Source organism: Podarcis filfolensis (assembly GCF_964270895.1).
Source record: "Podarcis filfolensis genome assembly, chromosome: 11".
Lineage (NCBI taxonomy): Eukaryota > Metazoa > Chordata > Lepidosauria > Squamata > Lacertidae > Podarcis > Podarcis filfolensis.
The window spans coordinates 3,060,272-3,080,371 of record NC_139613.1 but is presented as its reverse complement, the minus strand read 5'-3'; the positions used below and the strand labels follow the sequence as shown (position 1 = coordinate 3,080,371).

At 48.8% G+C, this 20,100-nt stretch overlaps 1 protein-coding gene across 1 annotated transcript in view; it reads right to left on the bottom strand.

The window, feature by feature from the left end:
• The window catches only part of MYORG (myogenesis regulating glycosidase), a 28,857-nt gene extending 15,242 nt beyond the window's left edge, over positions 1 to 13,615 (bottom strand). The window contains exon 1 of the mRNA XM_083575648.1: positions 13,047 to 13,615. The gene's annotated coding sequence lies outside the window, so the exon portion shown is untranslated. The remainder of the gene's footprint in view (positions 1 to 13,046) is intronic.
• Between the last annotated feature and the right edge of the window lie 6,485 nt (positions 13,616 to 20,100).

The following is a 20,100-nucleotide window of genomic DNA, read 5'->3' as shown; positions in this document are numbered from 1 at the left end:
CAGCATGACTAAGCCGCTTCTGGCGAACCAGAGCAGCGCACGGAAACGCCATTTACCTTCCCACCGGAGCGGTACCTATTTATCTACTTGCACTTTGATGTGCTTTCGAACTGCTAGGTTGGCAGAAGCAGGGACCAAGCAACGGGAGCTCACCCTGTCGTGGGGATTCGAACCGCCGACCTTCTGATTGGCAAGTCCTAGGCTCTGTGGTTTAACCCACAGTGATATTAAATAACTGAATCAAGTGCCAACTTTGAGATGCCTCTTTTAGGACCAAAAATGGATATTGCAGTTTTAATAACAAAGCATTTATTTTCTATTGCACAGCAATTGTTGCCTGCTCAAATCCGGTTATCCGGGAAGGAGCCTTTGATTGGCTCTCCTTCTTGGTAGCTAATTATGTGCTGTTTGGGGAAGCCGAGGCCCATCCTGACCCCACTTGCATGTGCAGAGAGAGAGAGAGAGAGATCATCGCTCCTGCCTCCCGGCAAGTCGATTTCAGTTAAAACAGCTGCAGGCAAATTTCTGCACCACGCTTGCCAGCTGGGTGATGTTTCCTTTGTGAGTGTGAAAAAACCAGAGCTCTGAAGGGAAGGCAACGGACAGGACAGGCTTTGCAAGCAAATTCAGCCTAAGACAGAGCCTGGTGCCCCAATGGAGTCTGGCATCGGCTAGATTTGAAACTGCCAAGGATTTTACAGTACAGAAGCCATTTCAGACTCCAGCAACGGGGAACTTGCAGGGTGCCTGAGAAGGGGTTGGCTATTAAAACGAAGCCTTTGGCAAGAAACATGCTTGCCCCAAACTGGAAATCGCAAGAAATTTCTACTATTGCGGAGTGCTAGACGAAAATGATGAGTTACGCGGAGAAAACTGACGGGAAGAATTCGGGATCAGGCCAATTAGAGGTTTCAAGAAAGTTGGAGTAAATTTATGGTGTATATAAAGGATAATTGTAAAACTCTAAAAACACTGGCAGGATTGAAATAGCTCTTACAATGTACGACAGATATAAGGTTAAAAAGCAGAATACACGATATAAGAAAATAAGAGATACCCGCTGGAGGGATGGAGGGAAGTCGCCAGCTCGGCAGAGCTAAAAGTATTTATGTGATTTAATGTATTGTATTGTAAAAGCATGTATAAGGAAAATAAAAAAATAAATTATTTAAAAATAAATAAATAAAAAGAAGCCTTTGGTGAATGGCTGCAACCACAGATCAAACACTTGTCAATATTCTGCATGGTGGCCAGTCTATACAACAATTTTAAACACTTTTTTTGCCCCTCTATGGAAACCATGGCTCCATCTTTTGCAAACCCAGAATAGGAAGCTGCCTTATATCATATCTGACTGTTTGTCCATCTGCCCCTGGTATTTTATCCTTTGACTGGGAGTGACTTTCCAGGGTTTTTCTCATTAGCAAATAGTGACAGAGTACCGTATTTTTCGCCCCATAGGGCGCACCGGCCCATAGGGCGCACCTAGTTTTTTTGGGGGGAAATAAAGAAAAAAAAAATTTCCCCCCAGGCGTGGGGCTGGGGCAGGGGAAGCCCGAGCTTCCCCCGACCCCAGCCCCCAGAACAGGCTGCTCTCTGCAAGCTGTGGGAGCCAGCGGGAACTCCCATGGCTTGCGGATAGCTTCCTGAAGCCTGGAGAGCGAGAGGGGTCGGTGCGCACCGACCCCTCTCGCTCTCCAGGCTTCAGCGAAAGCCTGCATTCACCCCATAGGACGCACACACATTTTCCCTTCATTTTTGGAGGGGAAAAAGTGCGTCCTATATGGCGAAAAATACGGTAATCTGTCTGTCTGCTTGTTTGTCTCTAGATTGAGGTAGGTAACCATGTTGGTCGGACGCAGTCGGAAAAAAAATAAAATAAAAATAAATTGTCCAGTAGCACCTTATAGACCAACTAAGTTTGTTTGTCTTTCTGTCTGTTTGTCATCTCTGTCCTTCGGCAGAGGGTAATAGCCAGGGTTGGGTGATATCTGGTTTTTCAACACTGTGATATATCACCAGCTAAACATCACAATATCCTGATAAATCACAATGTCTGAAATAAGGATGGAGCTATGCAGACGAACTGGCTGGCTTCATGGTTTTCACCACATTGTGATTTTTGCATAGCACACATACAGGATTTGTGATATATTGCCAGGTCAAAAGCTACGAAACCGATATCACGATATGGACTTAAAAGCAGTTTTGGACGATATATCAATATATATCGTTCTGCCCGGACGCTGAGGTCCAGCGCCAAGGGCCTTCTGGCGGTTCCCTCATTGCGAGAAGCAAAGCTACAGGGAACCAGGCAGAGGGCCTTCTCAGTAGTGGCGCCCGCCCTGTGAAACACCCTCCCACCAGATGTCAAAGAGATAAACAACTACCTGACATTCAGAAGACATCTGAAGGCAGCCCTGTTCAGGGAAGTTTTTAATGTGTAACATTTTAGTGTATTTTTGGTCTTTGTTGGAAGCCGTCCAAAGTGGCTGGGGAAACCCAGCCAGAAGGGTGGGGTACAAATAAATAATAATAATAATAATAATAATAATAATAATAATAATAATAATAATTATTATTATTATTATTATTATTATTATTATTATTATTATAATTATATCACCCAGCCTTAGTAATGGCCTGGTGGCTGCCTCAGCCGTGTTCCCATATCTGCCTCACTTTGCCAACAGGATAGCTGGCCCTGCAGAACAGCTTGAAACTGGCGTACGGATCGTGAAAAACTGTGCCTGCATGAATCAAGTTAATCTCCCTGCAGAGGCCCAACAACCCCCAGTAAAGCTCTACAGGAGAGGAGGGGAAATGTGCAGAGGAGACTCGTGTCTGTGTTATCTCCGAAGACTGCCAATGCATTTGCTGTGCACAGACCGAATTAGTCTCTGCCAGTGCCCTTCCTTGCCCCTCTCGCGGCTGCCTTTGTCCAACATGTCCTGCAAAAAATAAACGTTATCAGAGCCTCGGCGGGCTATTTTTCACCTGACTTCTTTTCTACTTTGTTTGGAGCGTTTGCTGGGTGTTCCGGCAGGTGCAGGAGAGAGAGACAGATAGACAAAGAGCCTGGAAACGAATTCATTGCGGCTTGACCTTTCCTAGGCGAGATGAGGCTCCTTCATCAGATTGCAAAGAGAGTCACCGGTAGCCACATCAGATTTAGCGCTGATTACCCAACGCCAGGGACAGGAATTTAGCACAGCAGATCCATCAGCAAGGTCAGGCATGACAACGCAAACCAATTTGGGCTATTACTTCCCCCTCAGATCCAGTTTCTTGCAAGTCCTTACTTCACCTCCAGCTGCAGCCCCCCAGATGTTGCGTAAAATAGCAAGACGGTACAGAACACAAATGGGACGCAGGTGGCGCTGTGGGTTAAACCACAGAGCCTAGGGCTTGCCCATCAGAAGGTCGGCGGTTCGAATCCCCGCGATGGGGTGAGCTCCCGTTGCTCGGTCCCTGCTCCTGCCAACCTAGCAGTTCGAAAGCAAGTCAAAGTGCAAGTAGATAAATAGGTACTGCTCCAGCGGGAAGGTAAACGGCGTTTCCGTGCGCTGCTCTGGTTTGCCAGAAGCGGATTAGTCATGCTGGCCACATGACCCGGAAGCTGTACGCTGGCTCCCTCGGCCAATAAAGCAAGACACTTCAGGTTGCGTTTTTTCAGGTTATGGACCTGCCAAAACCCGGAAGTACCGGAGCGGGTTACTTCCGGGTTTCAGCGGTTGCGCACGCGCAGAAATGCTAAATCGCGCTTTGCACATGCGCAGAAGCGCCGATCCGCAACCCGCACATGCACAGACGTGCCGCTGCGGGTTGCGAACACTGTGGGTTGTGAACATGCATCCCACACGGATCACATTCACAACCCGAGCGTCCACTGTACATTATAACATGAAATAATAATGCAAAAAGACTGGTGTATAAATTTTATGGAACGAAATAAAAGAAATAATAGATTTGGCTCTGCGCCTGCCCCCTTCAGAGCCACTCTGCCCCTCTAAGGCTTCTGGGTGTAACTTGGCTCGCAACTGCAGTCTGCTGCCTCTGCGTCTTTGAAACCACGTTTAAAAATACTCCTGGCTAACATTCCACTTGTGGGATCCAGATCCACAGAGCCTCTCATTTTCCCAGGCAGCTGCCAAGGGGGTGTGTGCGTGTTGAACTGCCATGAGTTGGCAAGATCCCAAGCAGGCCTGCAGCAGATAAACTTCGGTAGATCAGGTGTCAGGTGGCTTTAAACAAAGCCCAGCTGCACCTGACCGATGGCAAAGGCCTTTCTCACTCACGGTTCCCCATGCCAGCCGCTCTCAGCACCAAGGAAACCAATGGCTCAGCACCAACATGAACCACGTGCTCGGGGTCAGGCAGCGATGTGCATCCTTTATCCCATCAGCGGGATTTGCATTCTGCAGCCTTTTAAAACATCTGGGCAAGAACTGACCCTCCATGTGTCCCTATTTTCCAGGGACAGTCCTGTATTTACAGAATAGAATCATAGAATCATAGAACCATAGAGTTGGAAGAGACCACAAGGGCCATCGAGTCCAACCCCCTGCCAAGCAGGAAACACCATCAGAGCACTCCTGACATATGGTTGTCAAGCCTCTGCTTAAAGACCTCCAAAGAAGGAGACTCCACCACACTCCTTGGCAGCAAATTCCACTGTCGAACAGCTCTTACTGTCAGGAGGTTCTTCCTAATGTTTGGGTGGAATCTTCTTTCTTGTAGTTTGGAACCATTGCTCCGTGTCCGCTTCTCTGGAGCAGCAGAAAACAACCTTTCTCCCTCCTCTATGTGACATCCTTTTATATATTTGAACATGGCTATCATATCACCCCTTAACCTCCTCTTCTCCAGGCTAAACATGCCCAGCTCCCTTAGAAGCTGTCCCAGTTTCTGATGTGATCCCAGAATGTCCCGCTTTTCCTTAGGATCAGGGCCATAGGATCAGGGGTGTGTGTGCAAAACCGGCTAGAAATGTGTCCATAAATATGTCTATAAATAAAAATATTGATTATTGGCTCATAAGAAAAGGTTTTTAATTGAGGGTGAATTGAATGGAGGAGAGGCAGAAAGAAGAGCTAATTTGTCAGTGGCTAGGGGGCGCAATCTGGACAGTTCTGCCAGGGGCGCAAGATCACCTAGCTACAGTTCTGCTTAAAGGTTAAAGCTATGGTTTTCCCAGTAGTGAAGTATGGAAGTGAGAGCTGGACCATAAAGAAGGCTGATCGCCAAAGAATTGACGCGTTTGAATTATGGTGCTGGAGGAGACTCTTGAGAGTCCCATGGACTGCAAGAAGATCAAACCTATCCATTCTGAAGGAAATCAGCCCTGAGTGCTCACTGGAAGGACAGATCCTGAAGCTGAGGCTCCAAGACTTTGGCCACCTCATGAGAAGAGAAGACTCCCTGGAAAAGACCCTGATGTTGGGAAAGATGGAGGGCACAAGGAGAAGGGGACGACGGAGGACGAGATGGTTGGACAGTGTTCTCGAAGTGACCAGCATGAATCTGACCAAACTGCGGGAGGCAGTGGAAGACAGGAGGGCCTGGCGTGCTCTGGTCCAGGGGGTCACGAAGAGGCGGACACGACTAAACGACTAAACAACAGACAGCATTCTCAAATATGTGTAACTGAAGCTCAAATTATTCATTACCTTAAGGATGTGCTTTAAAAATACATGCTTACGGGGGAAAAACCCTCTCTTTCTGCTCCCCCCTTCCCCCCAAAGATGTGGAGCATCTGTATGGAACAATAAATCGGGCCTGAATTATTATTTAGTTGCGATTATTGAGACTGGATCACCATTTGGGTCCCTCCAGATCGACAGCTAGCTCTACGATTCATGATTTGTGCAAACAACACAGCCAGGCGGTGTGTTCACACCACACGAGCTCCGCAGCAAATGCTGTTATAGGACAAAGCAGATTAGCAGGTCTCATTTGCACAGAGCGAGAGGGAGAAGTAAACCGCAGCAGCCAATATTCTGTGTTCCTAGCAGCAAGGTGACCGAATCAAAGATTTGAGGTGACCTTTCCTCCCATCACCAACGGCACAAACGCTTCCCATTTTCCAAGCTTGTTAATAATAATAATAATAATAATAATAATAATAATAATAATAATTTTATTTATACCCCACGCTCCCTGGCCAGAGCCAGGCTCAGGGCGGCTGACACCAATAAAATCACAGTAAAAACATAATGCGGGGAGGGAACCAATTTAAAATACAGGTTAAAATGCAATTTAAAATGCAGCCTCATTTTAAAAGTAGCGGATAGATCAAAACCATAAGAGGAGGGCAACGTAAGAGTCAGACTGAGTCCAAACCAAAGGCCAGGCGGAACAGCTCCATCTTGCAGGCCCTGCGGAAAGATGTCAAGTCCCGCAGGGCCCTGGTCTCTTGTGACAGAGTGTTCCAGCAAGTCGGGGCCAGTACTAAAAAGGCCCTGGCCCTAGTTGAGACCAATCTAACCACCTTGCGACTTGGGACCTCCAAAATGTTGTCATTTGTGGACCTTAGGGTCATCCGCAGGACATACCAGGAGAGGCGGTCCCGTAGGTACGAGGGTCCTAGGCCGCATAGGGCTTTAAAGGTCAAAACCAGCACCTTAAACCTGATCCTGTTAACACTTTCTGTGCCCATCTTGACAGAGTTGGGAGACCTGGACAACCCGTGACTCATCAAGCTGCTGGAGCAGTGAGGTGTAGTGGTTAGAGTGTTGGTCTAGGACCCGGGAGTCCAGGGTCCGACTCCTCACTTGGCCCCGAAACTCACTGGGTGGCCTTGGACCAGCCTTTTCTACCTCACAAGGTTGTTGTGGGGATTAAATGAGGAGGGAGAAAACCAGTTACATCACTTGGAGCTCCTTGGAGAAAAAGGATATAAATGCAATAAATAAATACAATTAATAGTAACATAACCCAGTCCACAGGTGCCATGGCTAGCCAGATTTCTCCAGTGTTGCAGCCCAAGGCGGGTAGCAAAAATTAAACAAGAGGAAGCTCTTTGGTGCCCTTGGGGGGCTCCCCTAATTCAGTGATGAGGCTGTATTTAATTTACTAGGTCTGAAGACTTGTTCTAAGCACATAGCTAGCATGTCCTGCCCTGAAGGCTTCAAACATCAGCTGCCCCAAAACAATATACAGTGCTACCTCGGTTTATGAACTTAATCTGTTCTGGAAAGCCACTTCTGCCTTGAGGAGGAGGTGGGGTTGAGGGCTTTGCTTGGTGGGTGTAGGCCAGCCCCACACGACTGGGGGGATTCCCAGCCGTGTCACCCCCTGGCCGGCCAATCGGCTGGCTCTGGGGGCGTGGCCTGCCCAATTTAACAGCAGGGGCGGCCAGGGATCTCCCTCTTTGCCGCCTGCCAGAAGTTCCTGCTTTTCCCACCCTCCCACCCTATAAGGTTTTCGTCCCTTGACCTTGCTATGGACCTTGGTTGGTCGCCATTGAGGGGCCTGGTAGGAATTTTTCCACTTGGCAAATTGGCACCAGCCACTTGGTTTTCGCCCACCTCGTAGCAAATTGTCACAACTTTCTGGGTATTGGCAGTTAGGCACTGGTATTGCTCTGTAGATGGAAGAGAGGAGGTAGCGCCATCACCTGCCCCACATATTGAAGGGTAGTCCGTTAATGGATTCCGGGGGGCATGGCCCTGTCCGAAGCCTAGGGAGGTGAGGGCCCAAGGCACACCCCCTAGCGGTGACCTGGGGGGGGGTCCTAGTTGATGTGCATCAGCAGGACTCCCCCTACTGGTGGTTAACCCTTCCCAGACTTCAAAAAGATGGGCTGGAGTCAGATATAGTCGGTGAGGACCAATGCCTAAGCTAATGCCACTCATCACCTGTAACCAATAAGGTTATCGCCTTATTTAGCCCATTAACCTTAATAATTGTGTCATGTGTCATTATTTCCACCTGGGGGGGTGGGGTGGGAACTCGCCACACAAGTCTGTTCTTAAACCAAAACGTTCTTAAACCACGGTGTGCTTTCCCATAGCAGTGGGGGACTCAATTTACACAACAGGAAGCGGAACATGTTCTGCTTCCAAGGCAAAGTTCACAAACCAAAACGCCTACTTCCCAGTTTGCAGCGTTCTTAATCCATGTTGTTCATGAAGTAAGCTGTTCTTAAGCCAAGGTACCATAGTATATGATCCTTTAACTGTGTGAGTCCCGCATTTCAAGAGGCTTAAACTAGACGACCCTTTGAGTCCCTTCCATCTCCACAATTCTATGATTCAATCAACAATTTGATTCTATCAACAATTTGATAGTTTGCTTCCTGCACATCTTAAAAGAAAACCCTCTGCCTTAAATCACAACTGCTTAGCTTGATTGAAGAGGCAGCGGGAAACAGCTGTGCCTTGTGGGTCTTCTGCTGAGGAACAGTGTTTTCAAACCAAGGGGCTAGTCCTCATGGTTGCTGTCAAATCGCCCAGAAATGCCAGGCTGATACCTAGGGCAGCTCAGAGCCGAGAGCAGGTGTTGAACGGCTGGGGAGTCTTAGCAGCCCTGCATAGCTTCATTAACTTCCTGCAAAATCTCCATCTCCATTCGCAGTGATGGGTCTTGGACCCACATTTCCCTGATGAACCAAGTCTAATTCCTAATCCACACTGATCTGACCCTAACCTCTTTGGTAGAGGGCACCACTGGAGCCAGAACAGGAGTCGTGAGGCTTCCGTTCCTGATTCAGAAAGAGAGTCAGATCTCGCCTATTCCTGTTTGGATCAAATGAGGTAAATGCATTTTGCACATCAGCCTTCCCCAAGATGGTGTTCTGCAGAAGCACAAAATCTCTGGAGGGCACCAGCTTGGGGGAAGCTGATGTACACAAACCTTTGCTCACTTTGTTCCTTGAATTACAGACTTGGGAGGTGGAGGGGAAACAGAGAACGGCGGATGGGGAAATTAGAGGGCTTCTTCTAAGCAACACAGCCTGCCTCTTAAAAAGCATTACAGTCATTTGACATTCAGGACGCCTAATTAGAAAAAAGGGGGGAAAAAGAGTCTGAAGAGAACCGCTTGCCCTGAGATCCTGCAGAAAATGAGCATGTATTTCCACCCTACAGCACTGCCCCATTCATTTCGGCGAGCCTTGTGGAGCAGATGTTCCCAGCTGATCATACCTGTTTGTGTGTTATCCATTAAAAGCATTTACCCACTTATAGACAGCCTATCCATTCTGAAGGAAATCAGCCCTGAAAGTTCACTGGAAGGACAGATCGTGAAGCTGAGGCTCCAATACTTTGGCCACCTCAGGAGAAGAGAAGGTCTGTATAGTTAAAGCTATGGTTTTCCCAGTAGTGATGTATGGAAGTGAGAGCTGGACCATAAAGAAGGCTGATCGCCGAAGAATGGATGCTTTTGGATTGTGGTGCTGGAGGAGACTCTTGAGAGTCCCATGGACTGCAAGAAGAGCAAACCTATCAATTCTTAAGGAAATCAGCCCCGGGTGCTCACTGGAAGGACAGATCCTGAAGCTGAGGCTCCAATACTTTGGCCACCTCATGAGAAGAGAAGACTCCCTGGAAAAGACCCTGATGTTGGGAAAGATGGAGGGCACAAGGAGAAGGGGACAACAGAGGACCAGATGGTGGGACAGTGTTCTCGAAGCTACCAGCTTGAGTTTGACCAAACTGCGGGAGGCAGTGGAAGACAGGAGTGCCTGGTGTGCTCTGGTCCAGGGCGTCACGAAGAGTCGGACACGACTAAACGACTAAACAACAACAACAGACAGCCTGCAAAATGGGGCTGTTAGCACAACCCTGGACATGTTTACATGGAAGAAAGTCTTGTTGAATTCAAAGGAGCTTACACCTCGGTAAGGGTGCACAGCCTCAAGGGCTCTCTTGTCAGAATCGCAGAACTGGTACAGGCGCAGGAGCCTGTGAATGAGGCCACAAGCAGCCAGAAGTCTCCGGGTGACTGTAGCAGCCCAGTTGGCCTGACAGCTGTCACAGACACATGCAATAACCCACTCCCTTCCAGCATTCCTTCAGTGATGCCACTGCCCCCTTGGCTCAGTCATCCTCCCACCCCCGTACTACCTCTGACTGTTTTCTTGGCAAAAACCAGACAAAGGAATTGTGGTGCCTTTGACTGCCACATTCCTCTCCTGCAAGAACAGGCAGGCGCTACCAGAGCATGTGGCTGATTGAAAGACAGCAGAGGGAGAGGGTTGGAAGGGAGCTCTGTGTGGGTGGCTGCTGGAACCACTAGCTGCTACAGTCAAGCAGAGGCTTCTCACTTTGCGGAGGCACTTTTGGGAACGAGGGAACAGATTTAGGAAGGCCACTTAGCCCTGATGAGGCTTAAAATGAGAACCCCTCATTTTTTAGTACAGCAGGTGTTTATTTCCAGTCATTATGGCAACTTTAAAAATAGTAACCTGAGTGTGCGTGTTTGTTTTAAGCGCACTATTAATATGCATTTACACAGTCAGTTTTCTCTTGGTGGTACTTTTTCCTCTTCCCCAGAAAAGCTGCATCTGAAAGGCGGCAAGGGGTAAAAACCACCCTGAACTGTTTGGAAAGGCAGGAACTGATATTTAAAAAATTAAGCCGCCACAGGGACTGCTCAGCTTCCGCCCGGCTTTGCAACCGAAATTATAAACATTCATTTGCTGGGGGCAAATCAGAGCCTTCTGTCAGTTTTGCTTCCTCTCTCATGATTCAGGCCAGCTGCCTATCTGCAGTTTCAGTTTTAAACTCTGCAGGAACATTAAGGCATTTGACTGTTTGTGTATATCTTTCAAAAAGAAGCTTTTTCAAATTGCAGAACTGCTCAGGGGAGGGAGAAGTTTCTTGATGATGTTACAGGCACTAGCCAGTCAGTGCTATGCATCAAACTTGTACCATCACCACCCCACAGCTGAGCCCTAAAGAAAGAGATACATTTGAATGGAACACAGTGCTGCTGTTTCCTGGGTGGCTCCACCACACACACAAAAGTGGTGTCTGTGTTCAGTCTCTCTCCACAATCCTGCCCCCTACAGACCCAGGGACAGGGGGAAAAGAAGGCAAAATGCTTTGTTTGTTGCATTTAAGCAGAAGCAGAGTTTTGCCTTGTGAAGCACCTGACAGATTCCTTCCCTACTTGTAGACTTTACTGCTAAGTTTGACAAGCTTAAACTAGACCAGGACACTTTTCTTTTCCTGCTAGTTAGGGACTAGGAGAAAATTTGTGTGTGTGTTGCTTCTGCCTCTGATGGGGAGTGTGGGGCTGGTATTTCCCTGTCAAATCACTAGAAAGGAAAAGATAAACACTATAATATCCGTTCACTTTTCCTTAAGTAATCCAGAAATGAGACAGACAGACAGATGTCACCTTCTGGGGTGGCTCAGTTTGGAGAGCACGAGAATCTTAAACGCAGGGTCGTGGGTTCAAGCCCCACGTTGGGCAAAAGATTCCTGCACTGCAAGGGGTTGGACTAGATGACCCTCGTGGTCCCTTCCAACTCTACAATTCCATGATTCTAAAATATAAAGTGCCATTTCTTATTCAAGGGCAAATTTCACCGGCAGGACTGAACCTGCCTCCGGAATGGGAATTTCCCCCTTCTCCTCCTGCCCACTTCTACATTCACACAACAGCCTGGATGACTGTAGCTCTGTGGCTGGGGGCATACAGGCGAAGGGGTGTAGCTCAGTGGTAGAGCATCTGCTTTGCCTGTAGAAGGTCTCAGGTTCGATCCCCGGGTAGGGCTAGGAGAGGCTCCCTGCCTCACACCCTGGAGAGCTGCTGCCAGTCAGTGCAGACAGCACTGAGGGAGGTAGAGTAGATGAAAAGCCTGATTTGCCATAAGGCTACCCCTGGCATCTCTAGTCAAGAGGAACAAGTAGGAAGTGGAGACCCAGGAGAGCAGCCACCAGTCTGAGCACGAGGCAAACTGGGTTAGAATGACACATAATTTGACAGGTTCCCATGGCTCCCTGGCAGCTCTCCAAGGACGCAACAGATGCACGCTGCAGTGACAGGCAGAGGTGACTTGCTGTGCACAAAAAACGCACACCAAAACTAACAGGAGACAATATTATCCCGGGATTCATGAATCCACAAGAAAAGCGAGCAAGGAGCATCCAGCCTGCGTCGCTGGAGATCTGCCTTCGGGAACCAGTTTGGGGTTTGCCGGATAACGTGGCAAGGACCCCCCCCCCGCCCGCGGCTGCAAGGAAACAAGAGTTTAATGTTCCACGAAGAACTTGGGCGTATTATCTATTAACTAGAGGATCAACAGCTTCTCCCTCGGCTCGACCAAAGTCAACAGCTAAGAAGGCGGGGAGGGAGAAGACTCAGGGAAGGGGCTGCGCGCTGGGAAACAGCTGATCCGGCAGCCCTGGCTACGTCTCTCTCTCTCTACCCTTCCTTCTCCGGCTCTGGGCAAGAGGGAAGGCACGCTATTTATGGGGGTCACAGAGTGCGCGCTCATCCGGGCAGGGGGTTTGTTGGTTGCAAACACTTCAGAGAAGGAACGGGGTGGGTGGGTGTTGTGCAACTTTCCAGGCACCCCCCCAGAATTGCAAAGAGGCAGAAAAGACCTCTCGCCCCCCACTCCCAAATCGGGCTGCCTCCAAACCTCCCTCCCTCCCTCTGGCTCTGCAAGAGCAACAACAACAACCCCCCCAAACTCTTGCAACAGGCCAGAAGTTTCAACTTCGACCTGCAGCCGCCGAGCGTTTTGCAAAGCGAGCCTGTCAGGCGGTTGCGCTTGGAGATTCAGCACGCGCGCTGGCAACGGGGAGAGAGAGAGAGCAGGACCCAGACCCGTGTCAGGATGTGGCCAGGGAGAGAGGAGCCCCCACCTCCCCCTGCACCCCCACCCGGGGTTGGGGAGGGCGCTGTCAGCCTCGCCAAGTGGGCCCGGGATGGGGAGGCTGGGAGGCGCTGCTCCTGCTTGTTTACGCGTCCCCTATCGGGCCATGGGAAGAAGGGAGGGCAGCCGAGGTCGGCCCAGCCGCCGCCCCGAGGCGCCTGCAAACCCGGAGCCGGCGGCCACCCCCCTGCACGCGCGCGCGCGCCTTGCCCACCTCCGTCCGGGGTCCCCGGCGCAAGAGGCGCCTCCGCTGCGGGGCTGCTGACTTGGTGCTGCCGCTGCTCCTGCCGCCGCCGCCGCGCTGCTCTTCAGGTGTGAGGAGGAGGAGGGGGGAGAGAGAGGGAAGAGGGAGGGCAGAGGAGTCTGGGAGATGTAGTTTGCCAAGGGGAGGAGCAGCCCCCGAGGAGGATCCCGTGCGCGCCGCCGCCGCCGCCGCCTCCGCGCCTCGCCTCGCCTCTCCGCCGGCCCGAGCTGCAAGCAGGCGAGCGCCAAGAAGGCGCAGCGGCGGCTGCTCTGGAGTTGCTCTTGCAGGATCTCTTGCAGATCCAAGATCCCCACCCCTTGCAAGCCATCAAGCGAGGCGAGAGTCCAGGGGATTCAGGCGCTCACGCTCAGGGTCCCCGTTTCTTTTTGGGAATGCGGTCCAGCAGAGGCTAGGGTGACTATGAGTGGAGTTTGCTTCTTCTTGGGAGAAAAGCAATGACAAACCTAGACAGCATCTTAAAAAGAGACTTCACCTTGCCGACAAAGGTCCGAATAGTTAAAGCTATGGTTTTCCCAGTAGGGATGTATGGAAGTGAGAGCTGGACCATAAAGAAGGCTGATTGCCGAAGAATTGATGCTTTTGAATTCTGGTCCTGGAGGAGACTCTTGAGAGTCCCATGGACTGCAAGAAGAACAAACCTCTCCATTCTGAAGGAAATCAGCCCTGAGTGCTCACTGGAAGGACAGATCCTGAAGCTGAGGCTCCAAGACTTTAGCCACCTCATGAGAAGAGAAGACTCCCTGGAAAAGACCCTGATGTTGGGAAAGATGGAGGGCACAAGGAGAAGGGGATGGCAGAGGACAAGATGGTTGGATAGTGTTCTTGAAGCTACCAGCATGAGTTTGATCAAACTGCGGGAGGCAATGGAAGACAGGAGTGCCTGGCGTGCTCTGGTCCATGGGGTGACGAAGAGTCGGACATGACTAAACGACTAAACAACAACATGAGTGGAGTTGTCTGGGGAACCATGGAAGAGAGAAGTCAAACCTTTGGAGAGTTTCAGCGCCTGCTGTGGCTGCAGAGACCGATAAGGGAGAGACATGTTTTGTTGCAGCAGTGGCAGATGAAGGAGCATCTGTTTGTGCTGCTGCAGATGCACCAGGACATTTCTTCTCTCTGTCATTCCTCCTCTGGTCACTGCTAGGGATGCACAACCTGACTTTCTGTCTCCGGGCACTGTGGTCGTCCGCAAGGGATTCCCACATGATGGGGATGATGTTGCCAGCCTTCATGTCATGTGTGCAGACCTCTTCGCCGTGCAGAGTTGGTTTGCCGGCAGGCCTAGGGCTTGGCAGAGCATGTCCTTGGGGAACCTGCTATCATCTTTTTATGTACTGAGTTGAATAGGATCCAAACTGCAGCAGTCTGATTGGTCCTAGAACAATAGGATCCAAAAGGCAGCAGTCTGATTGGTCCTAGAACAATAGGATTCAGAATGCAGCAGTCTGATTGGTCCTAGAACAATGCAGCAGTATGATTGGTTGGCAGGAACCACCCAATCATGCTCCAGATAGAAGTGAATCCACAACCTGATTGGCTTACAGTAGAATTCCGGAATTAGCCAATCATGTGCAGCCCATTGTGTAAATAATGTATATAAAGCCGATACCTTGAGGGGACTTTTATTCATTCCTCCTCACCCTATGAGCTGAATAAAGAGCATGAAATCACTTTGCGACTCTGAGTATATTTCACATCTACTTGAGTAATCTTTCATAATTGAGAGCCAGTGTGGTGTAGTGGTTAGGAGCAGTGGACTCGTAATCTGGGGAACCGGGTTTGCTTCCCTGCTCCTCCAGATGCAGCTGCTGGGTGACCTTGGGCCAGTCACACTTCTCTGAGGTCTCTCAGCCCCAATCACCTCACAGAGTGTTTCTTGTGGGGGAGGAAGGGAAAGGAGAATGTTAGCTGCTTTGAGACTCCTGAAGGGGAGTGAAAGGCGGGATATCAAATCCAAACTCTTCTTCTTCTTCTAATACCATGCACAGTGTGGGCCCCAAATTAGACATCCCCAAATGGCTCTTCTCAATGATGGATCTTCTGAATTTTGCACCCCCTCGGCTTAGCCCCCTGTGCAGCAGAACTGCCAGCATGACCCTAAATCCGGCACTGTAACACCTGAGCCTAGGGTGGAGGGGTTCATGGCACTAAACCCCCTCCCCAAAGGATCTTGCTTCTCCTATAGCTTCAGACTTGGATCCCAGCAGAAAGCAAACATTGTGTACATCGCAGCCACCTCTCACATGCGAGAAGTGAGGTTACAGGGAACCAGGCAGAGGGCCTTGTCGGTGGTGGCGCCCGCCCTTTGGAAAGCCCTCCCTTCAGATGTGAAGGAAATAAGTAGCTATCCTATCTTTAAAAAACACCTGAAGGCACCCCTGTTTAGGGAAGTTTTTAATATTTAATTCTGTATTGTTTTTAACACTCGACTGGGAGCCGCCCAGATTGGCTGGGGAAACTCAGCCAGATGGGTGGGGTATAAATAAATTATTATTATTATTATTATTATTATTATTATTATTATTATTATGTCTTCCAACTCACTCAAAGCTGGAGGAGGGGACTCACCCATTTGCCTTCTGGCACAGAGCCCCCTCTCATCACCTTTCTTTTCTTTTTTCTTTTCTTTTAATAATAATAAATAATAATAAATTTTATTTATACCCCGCCCTCCCCGGCCAGAGCCGGGCTCAGGGCGGCTAACATCAGTAAAATTACAGTAAAAACATAATTTGGGGGGGGGGTGGGTCAATTTAAAATACAGGTTAAAATGCAATTTAAAATGCAGCCTCATTTTAAAAGTAGCCCACAGATCAAAACCATAAGAGGAGGGAAACATAAGGGTCAGACTGAGTCCAAACCAAAGGCCAGGTGGAACAGCTGTCTTTGCAGGCCCTGCGGAAAGATGTGAAGTCCTGCAGGGCCCTAGTCTCTTGTGACAGAGCATTCCACCAAGTCGGGGCCAGTACTGAAAAGGCCCTGGCCCTAGTTGAGACCAATCTAACCCCCTTGCGACTTGGGACCTCCAAAGTGTTGTCATTTGTGGACCTTAAGGTCCTCCACGGGGCATTTTCGTTTCTTTTTTGAATAAATCTTTATTAAGCATTCAACACATATTTACACAAGAATTTGCCATATCACAGTTTATGCACAAACACTACACATGAAAAAGAAACATACAACAAAAAAAGAAAAAAGGAAAAAAAAGAATGAAAGTAAGTAAGAAGGACAAAATAAATTTCTGATTTCTTTTGTCCCCCTACTGATGGTGCATTACTCCAGGCAGTTAGGAAACTGACCTGGCTTATCCTAGAATCATACTGTTGGAAGGGATCTCCAGTGGTCATCTAGTCCAACCCCCTGGAATGCAGGAATCTCAACTAAAGCATCCATGGCTCCTTGTGAATTGAAGCCATTGGTTTGAGTCCTACCTTCCAGAGCAGGAGGACAGAAAAGGTCACTGTCTCGTAGTCTCATTTGATGGAGCCGAATGAACCTAGAAAAACTCCTTCCACAATAAACCGGGTTGGGCTGGCTTACAAAAGTATGAATCACTCAGTATCTCAGTGCTTGACTTGCAACAAAATGTGTGCATTGTCTCGACTGAAAACAAGGTGACCTCAGCTGATAGGAAAAGCTCTGATCTGTGATGAGTCTGAGCTAACAATACTGCAACAGGTCCCAGGATCTGTCCCCAGCCTCACCTGATGATGATGATGATGATGATGATGATGATGATAATACATTTATACCCCACCCATCTGGTTTCCCCAGCCACTCTGGGCGGCTACCAACAAAAGATTGAAAATACATTAAAACATCAGTCATTAAAAACTTCCCTAAACAGGGCTCCCTTCAGATGCCTTCTAAAAGTCAGATAGTTGTTTATTTCCTTGACATCTGGTGGGAGGGCGTTCCACTGGGCGGGTGCCACCACCGAGAAGGCCCTCTGCCTGGTTCCCTCTAACTTCCCTTCTTGCAGTGAGGGAACCGCCAGAAGGCCCTGGGAGCTGGACCGCTTCTGAAACCCAGTCGACGCAAATATTCAGCTAGATGTACCAGATGTAACAATAGTGCTCTGAGCAGATCCACAAGGAACATTTAAAGCACATTCAATGCACATTTAGAGCACATGACGTCTCCCAAACAATCCTGGGACCTGTAGTTTGTTAAGGGTGCTGGGAATTGTAGCTCTGCAAGGCGGAAATGACAGTCCTCATAAGCCTTTGGGGCAAGTCATGGGGGGGGGGAAGGTTTGGGTGTCCCCAGTGGCAGACCTACATTTGGGGGGCCCTGAAGCTTGAACTGTCATGGGGGCCTGGGAAACCACTCTTACCTTTTACAATGGGGTTTATCCATGACAGATTACATTATTATTATTTTTAAAAATTAACAACTACATCTCATATTTGGAATGAAATTGCTGTACTGGATTATCTCACATGTCAAAGTGTGAATAACATTTTACCTGAGATTCCTGCATTGCAGGGGGTTGGACTAGACAACCTTTGGGTCCCTTCCATCTCTAAGATTCTATTATTATAGTTTGCAAATTATTATTTGCGGGGGATGAAAATTAGATAAATGGTGCACGATACCTGCATGGTGCATCATAGAATGATTTGAGTTGTGCGACTTCATCGGGTCTGCTAGGGTCTCGTAGTATATCAGGCCCTGGCTGTCCCTGATAACAATGCAGACAGAAGCCAAGTGGTGCTGATGATGGAATTCGAACAACAGCACTGCACAGAACAATCTAGGAAAGGCTTCTGCCTGGGGAAGAATCGCAGCACATCAAGGCATAACTTTGGGGGTTGGAAGCAGAATCTTCTTACTGTATTTTTTGGTATATAATTTTTATTAAATTTTCTGTTTTACAATTTAAAATACTCATTTTTACATCCTTAAGATATCAGTGACTTCACTTCTCTTTCCATGGTTCATTTTACATATCTTAAATGCCTGCATATTTTACAAAAACTATACCATTCAGTATTCCATTATTGCATCCATCAAGACTTATTTACACTGTTGAATTTATCTGAATGCTGCCAGCGTTTTCAGCTGTACACAATTATTTCCCATATATTCAATAAACGTTTTCCAATCTTCTCTAAATGTACGTTCTTCTTGTTCTCTTAATATATATGTAAAGTCTGCAAGCTGTGCATATTCTGTCAACTTAAGTTGCCATTCTTCTTTAGTTGGGACCTCGCTCGTTTTCCATTTTTGGGCTAACAAAACATGAGCTGCAGTAGTAGCATACATAAATAACCTTTTTGGACACCTGGGATTTTCAGTCCGAATTATCCCCAACAAAAAGGACTCTCTCTCTCTCTCTCTCTCTCTCTCTTTTTGAGAAAGTACTTTTAAATATTTTTTTTCCAGTTCATTATGGATCATTTACCAGAAGCATAATCTTCTTAAATCCTGCTTGCGGGATTCTCACAGGCATCTGATTGGCTGCTGTAAGAACAGGATGCTGGACTAAGATGGATCACTGGGCTGACCCAGCAGCCTCTTCTTCCATTGTTACATTTGTACAAGACACTTAGGGCTTTTGAAACTGGCTGCTGGAGTTACACGTTTTCGAGCACAATTCAAAGTGTTGGTGCTGACCTTTAAAGCCCCAAACAGCCTTGGCCCAGTAGACCTGAAGGAGCGTCTCCACCCCCATCGTTCTGCCCGGACACAGAGGTCCAGCTCCAAGGGCCTTCTGGCGGTTCCCTCGCTGCGAGAAGCCAAGTTACAGGGAACCAGGCAGAGGGCCTTCTCGGTAGTGGCACCCCCCCTGTGGAATGCCCTCCCACCGGATGTCAAAGAGAACAACAACTCCCAGACTTTTAGAAGACATCTGAAGGCAGCCCTGTTCAGGGAAGCTTTTAACGTTTAATAGGTTCTTGTATTTTAGTGTTTTGTTGGAAGCCGCCCAGAGTGGTTTGGGAAACCCAGCCAGATGGGCGGGGTATAAATAATAAATTATTATTATTATTACACAAGAGCAGGTGTTGGCAAAGTTTTTGTGTCTTGGGCTGGTTCACAGTCCAGCAGACACTGCGGTGGGCTGGAGTGTGTGTGTGCGTGTGTGCGTGCATGCATTCATGCGCAAGCACTATTTCCAGTGCTCCTTCCGGTGCTAAGGAGGCGTGCGCAGCTTCCCATTGGCTGCGGGAAGCTCCTGCAGCCAATGGGAAGCTGGCCAGTGTCGCAGAAGGTGGTCCCTGCTCTGCTCTGTGCTGGTTTGGCATGGCGCATGGGAGCCGACCGAGCGGACGGTGGGGATCCATGGGCAGATTAAACAACCCCTCCTTGGGCCACTTGTGGCCCACGGGCCTTAGGTTGCCAACCCCTGCACAAGAGCCATCTAGCTGCACACAAATCTCCCCACAGGGCAGTAACGGATTCTGAGCCAGATTAAAATCTCTCCTTTTGTGGAGTAGAGAGGAAGATGATGCTGTCCTCCCTGGGCCGAAAGAGCCACACTTTGGTCCCGGCCGGTGATTTGGTTGCTGCAAAAGTTAAGCTATGGTTTTCCCAGTAGTGATGTATGGAAGTGAGAGCTGGATCATAAAGAAAGCTGATCGCCGAAGAATGGGTGCTTTTGAATTCTGGTGCTGGAGGAGACTCTTGAGAGTCCCATGGACTGCAAGAAGATCAAACCTATCCATTCTGAAGGAAATCAGCCCTGAGTGCTCACTGGAAGGACAGATCCTGAAGCTGAGGCTCCAATACTTTGGCCACATCATGAGAAGAGAAGACTCCCTGGAAAAGACCCTGATGTTGGGAAAGATTGAGGGCACAAGGAGAAGGGGACGACAGAGGACGAGATGGTGGGACAGTGTTCTTGAAGCTATAAACATGAGTTTGACCAAACTGTGGGAAGCCTGGCGTGCTCTGGTCCATGGGGTCACGAAGAGTCGGACACAACTAAACGACTAAACGACTAAACAACAACAAGTGAAAGGAGGAACTCTGTGAGGCCAAGGGACGGACGGAGGCGCAG